This window comes from Adiantum capillus-veneris, chromosome 21, assembly GCF_014529385.1.
Source record: "Adiantum capillus-veneris isolate H3 chromosome 21, ASM1452938v2, whole genome shotgun sequence".
In the NCBI taxonomy this organism is placed as follows: Eukaryota; Viridiplantae; Streptophyta; class Polypodiopsida; order Polypodiales; family Pteridaceae; genus Adiantum; species Adiantum capillus-veneris.
Genome location: NC_140951.1, coordinates 109,118,014 through 109,123,520, shown reverse-complemented (window position 1 = coordinate 109,123,520; position 5,507 = coordinate 109,118,014). Strand labels below are relative to the sequence as shown.

At 40.4% G+C, this 5,507-nt stretch overlaps 1 pseudogene; it reads right to left on the bottom strand.

Moving 5' to 3' along the window:
- Positions 1-3,993: 3,993 nt before the first annotated feature.
- Positions 3,994-5,048, bottom strand: LOC147431519 (uncharacterized; annotated as a pseudogene).
- Positions 5,049-5,507: the final 459 nt, after the last annotated feature.

Genomic DNA, 5,507 nt, shown 5'->3' with positions numbered 1-5,507 from the left:
TGTCCAATCCCCGCACACCTCGGTCTAGAGGTGCACGGAGATCAGAACCACCGGGTTATAATCTCGTCTTTATTGGTCAATACCTATATTTGTGGGTACAAGAAATCTACACACCCACGTCTACATGATACTGCATGTAGTGGACAAAACCCCTTTGCCTCTTCTCTAGCTGTAGCACTTCACTTCATCTTAACATATTTTCACAGTAGATCTTTTCACTCTTCGTCTAACTCTAAACCCTAAACCGTAATTAATTCTTGCGTGGACTCGATCTAACGTAAATAAGCGTAAATCTAAATAAACGTAAATCTAACTAAAAATAAAGCTAAATCTAATTTAACGTAAGTCTAATGACTAGAGGTTGTCTAGATGGTCATTGTGTCGGGGATGTAGTGACTCTTGCCGCCCTGAAGATCCACCTTCTTCCCTATCTTCTGAAGACATTTCACCAGTACTTTTGGATCGACGGAGCCCACCATGAGTGAAGGCAGCAATACCCTATATTCCATTGAGGGCTTTCTTCACCCACTTCATGCAGGCATCGCAGTCTATGGAGACCTAAATCTAATCTAATATAACGTAAATCTAAATCTAGCTTAAATAAACGTAAATCTAGTTAAAAATAAACCTAAATCTAATTTAATGTAAGTCTACATATAACCTAATCTTTAACGTCTTTTAAGATAGTTTCCTACGACGTTATAACTCTCTTCTTCTTGTGTGTGTGTGCGTGTGCCAATAAAAAGAGATAAATGGTATAACCTTTCTATCACCCATGCCAAGTATGATAGATTGATTATGCCATTTCCCTCTTGAATAATAGGTCTTGAGTTCAACTCCTCGTCGGCTAGATCTTTAGGTCTTTTAATTTTAATTAGTTTCCTACGACGTTAAATTAGTTTCTCTCTCTTTCTCTCTCAATGTGTGTGCGTTTTTTTGGATCGTATGCATGTTTTCTCTCTCTTTTCCTCTCTCAATGTGTGCGTTTTTTGTTTATGCATGTTCTCTCTCTCTTTTCCTCTCTCAATGCGTGCGTTTTTTGTTTATGCATGCTCTCTCTCTCTTTTTCTCTCTCAATGTGTGTGTGCATTCTTTGTTTATGTATGTGTGTGTGCGTTTTTGTTTTTGTTTGTACTCTCTCTCTCTCTGTCTCTCTCTCTCTCTCTCAAAAACACTATGTGTGTGTGTGTATGTGTGTGTGAGAGAGAGAGAGAGAGAGGGAGAGAGAAAGAGGGGAAGGGAACATGAGAATGAGGAGAGGGAAGGAGCATACCTGGCTCTCCTTCCTCTCCTCGTGTGTGTGTGTGTGTGTGTGTGGAGACGAAAAAGAGAGAGAGAGAGAGAGAGAGAGAGTGAGGGAGAGCGTTACATGCTCCTTGCTTGAGGGCGCCGAAAAACTCAGATTTGAGATCTGAGTTTTTGGGCGCACTCGGTTATTTTTTTCCCCAGTCGGTGTCGCTATGAGCGTCGCTATGAGCGTCGCAAATTTCTTTGTAAATTTGCGACGCTCATAGCGACGCTCATAGCGACGCTTATAGCGACGCTCATAGCGACGCCGGGAAATTTTTTTTTGAGCGTCGCTGTGTGAGCGTCGCTAATATGAAGAGCCTCTTGTAGTGATGGAGCATGGTCGGATTTTGCCAGGGAAGCTTAAAATTTGCGCTTAGGCCTGTCTATGGATGGCATAAATCCATTTGGTCAAAGATCAACATCTTATAGTGTATGGCCCATTGTCATCGTCAACTACAACATTCCCCCGTGGTTGACTACGAAGAAGGGGTACCTATGACTAAGCTTGATTGCACCGGGGCGATATAAAGTGAAGAATATGGATGTGTATCTTCGTCCACTATTGGAAGAGCTACAACAATTGTGGATTGGCATAGAAGTGGTGGATATGAGCCGACACACGACGGAATGCTTTGATCAGAGGCATTCTAATGTGGACCATGCATGACTATCCCGGACTAACAGAATGCTCAGGTGATCTATTTACACTCCTCACTCAGACATTGTAAATCTTGGTTTTTCTCAAGCTGATCTATTATCATGTGTATACATGCAGGACTTCAAACAAGCGGATATAGAGCATGTGTCAAATGTGGACCTATACTAAAACACGTAGGGTGCCCTCATTGAAGAAGAAAATCTACGAAGGTCATCAAGCGTATCTTCCAGAGAATCATGTGTTATGCGACGGCTTTTTGGGAAGAGAGCCACCGAGGATGTCTGCACAAGCATGATTAGAGCAAAAGGAGATGTGTGATGAAGGATTGCCCCCAAGGATGAAGAGACTATCTCTATGGTACGAGTTACCATACTGGCCCCGACTCATGATCAATCACTTAGCACTCTAGTGGTGGCGGTGGCGGTTATTGTGGGGATATCACCACCGATGCTTCAACACCGCCTCGTGTTTGATGAGTCTCTTTACCCTCCCCTTCTTTTCCCGTCCCGACACCAGCCACGGCATCACCATCGACACCAGGTTTTGCGTGGTTGATTGTCATTCCTAGGAGCTACACACCACTAGCTACTCCTCCAAGAGTCACTCCAGTGGACACTCCTCGCTTCAGGGCTCAAACTCCAGTGGAGACACGTGACATCCGTACCCCCGTTGACACGCTGCTAAAGACCCCTTCCGGGACACCCAGGTTCATGCGTCAGCAGCGAGAGGGCTTTCCTTACTCCGTCGACTTCATCGGCGGCATCATCTTGGATGATGAAGGCAAGAAGGTGATTTCACGCATGTGTGGTCTTTTCTCTCAGGTGTTTAGACACTACATACTAAACACCTGGAGTGACGTACCGAATGATTTAAAAGACACAGTCATCAGCATGCTTCATGACGAGTTTCTCGTTCCAACATGGGAGGACCGCTTCAATGAAGATGTGATGAAGGTTCGAATGCGCGAATACTACAAGCACAAGCATTCCAAAGTGCAAAAAGCAATCAAACATGGGTGGAACAGACCTGATTGGCTGGCCAAAGAAGATTGGAAGAATGCAAAGAAAGCAGCGCACGAGAATCTCGACAAGTGGAAGCAACAAAAGGAGGTAGCCAGAGCACGAGTAGAGGTAGGGAGCTCGCACCACTTGGGGAGCGGCAGGTGGGCATCATTTGAGGCCAATTTTGTAAGTGTTTTCGCATTGCTCTCTATGTTTGATAGTTTAGGGTTTATGGGTTTTTAAATTCTAACATAATGGATTCTTTGTATGTTTTGGCAGTGGTCGTTTACAGGACGTGATCCCACACCGTACGAGCGTGAGTACGCAGGCAGGAAGGGCTTAAACGCCCTTATGGACATTCTCAGTTCTCGCAGCGGCATGGTTAGTATTAGGGTTTATTCTTTTCTATTTGTTGTATTGTTTTATAAACGTCGCTATATGTTTATAGTTACAAAAAGCTATCTTATTGTTTTTTTTTGCAGAATCCGACAGATACGCCGCTTGGACGCGATGAGATGTCTGATTAGACAACGTCAGTTTATCCATAGCTAGATAGCATTAGTTTCTTTTTGTCATAGCTTATGTGTCATGAGACAACTTTTATACGACTTTTTGAAAACCATGTATATTTTTTAAATAATGACAATGGTTTGTAACTATTATATTTGCAAAGTTTAACAATCAAGTGATTTTGCCTATGTGTACAATTGTCATTGATTTACTTTCATCAATTCACGCTTGTCACTTTGTATTTTTATATGTCAAACAATACGTACTATGGATGATGGAGTTAATGGTTATATTGTCTTGTGGGTGACTATTTTGGGTCTATATCTACCTTTGCACTTTCTTTCAAAGATGAAGAATATGTATGAAACATTCAATATGGTTGATGGGTGGCAGGTCATTTAATGCCCTGCCACCAAAAAAATTTCATATCGGGCGTCGTTATGAACATCGCTATATAAGGCTCTACAGTGTCGCTATAAGCGTCGCTATAGATGGCTCTGCAGCGTCGCTATAGGAGTCACTATATAGCGATGTTTATAGCGACGCATATAATGATTGGCATAGCGACGTACCCGTATCAATGCTGGTAGCGTTGCTCTTAGCGACGTCAGGGGTTATAAAAACCCAGTGTCTTTTCGTCGCTAAGAGCGTCACAAGAGCACACAACCTCTTGTAATGCCACTCAATGGAAAAACTGTCAACACCCTTTACTTGTAAAAGTTTTTCTATTGTTTTTTTTTTTAATGATTGTTGGTACTTGGGTTTGATAAAAAGCCCAGTATAAAATATCATGGTCTTCCTTATCGGCCTGCAATAACCATCAATCACAGTCACTCATAAGGTTTAAATGTGTGATAATCTAAAATGTTTTGATAAGAAAATTATCACTTAGCATTTTACCTCAAATAATCCAAGCCACCAAATATGATTTTTTGATTGTACATTGAAAACTCTCCTTGTCTTCATGTGGGCTACAATTTGTATGATCAGAAAATTGTTTTGTAAGTGCTCGATTCATGAGTGTGATTGTCACACGTTCAATATTTTTATGCTTGAGCATTTCACATTCATCGAGCTTGACCACAAAAATAAGTTTGTTGTTTACTTCTTCAGGAGTAATTCGATAAACATGGACCATTTAATTTGTTGTTGAAGGTTCTCCAAATCAAAATGTATATTGCTGAACTTGTTGAAGTGTACCACTCGTTTGTTTGTAGAAAAGTCTCCTTCGATGTGTAGAGGAGGAACCAAAAAGTTTGCAACTTCTGAGTTGAGCATTCTTCTAGATGTTTTGATATTAGCAGGGTAGGCAATACAGATGAAGAGATTTTCTTATCTTTCAATCTATTTTTCACCTCTTTAAAGATTTGTGAATAGCCCATTCTACTTATACCACTGGCATCAATGACCTTTTGTATTTATGAAGTACTCACCTCTGCTTCCTAAATAAACTCATTAATAATATTATTTTTCACCTTCTTGAATTTGGAAGAATCAATAAGCTCCCGAGCAATAGATGATGAGATCAAAGAAGAATAAGATTTTTGTGCCATGATTGGATCAATATTTTCTTTTTCAGGATTCATCATGTCCCTACAAAGTCAAACAATGTACACAAGCATGATATGTAAGAAAAACAAGGAAATTAACTAAACGCTCTGTTAAAGCTTGCAAAAGAAACAAAAATAAATATAGTACTTACTTTATGGCTCTAATTCTTCTCTTAAGTCCACCACCTCGAGCTTTTAATGTTTCAATATTAGAAACTATTCGACATCTTTGTCTTAATCCCAAAGCAGTATTCTTTATACGAGATTTTTTCAAATTTCTCTTTAGCTCAGATATAGTCTCGGTGAGAGAATTGACTTTTCGATTGCTCAAATGATGATTTTGAATTAAAACAACATTTTTCTTCAATCAATTTTTGATTCAAAGCAATTACCTGCTTTGATGCCTCCGACAAATGGCAACAATAACCATAAAGACCTTTTGCTCCATCTCCAACAAATTGTAAAAGAGATGTTGGATTTCGAAAACTAGGAGTTGAG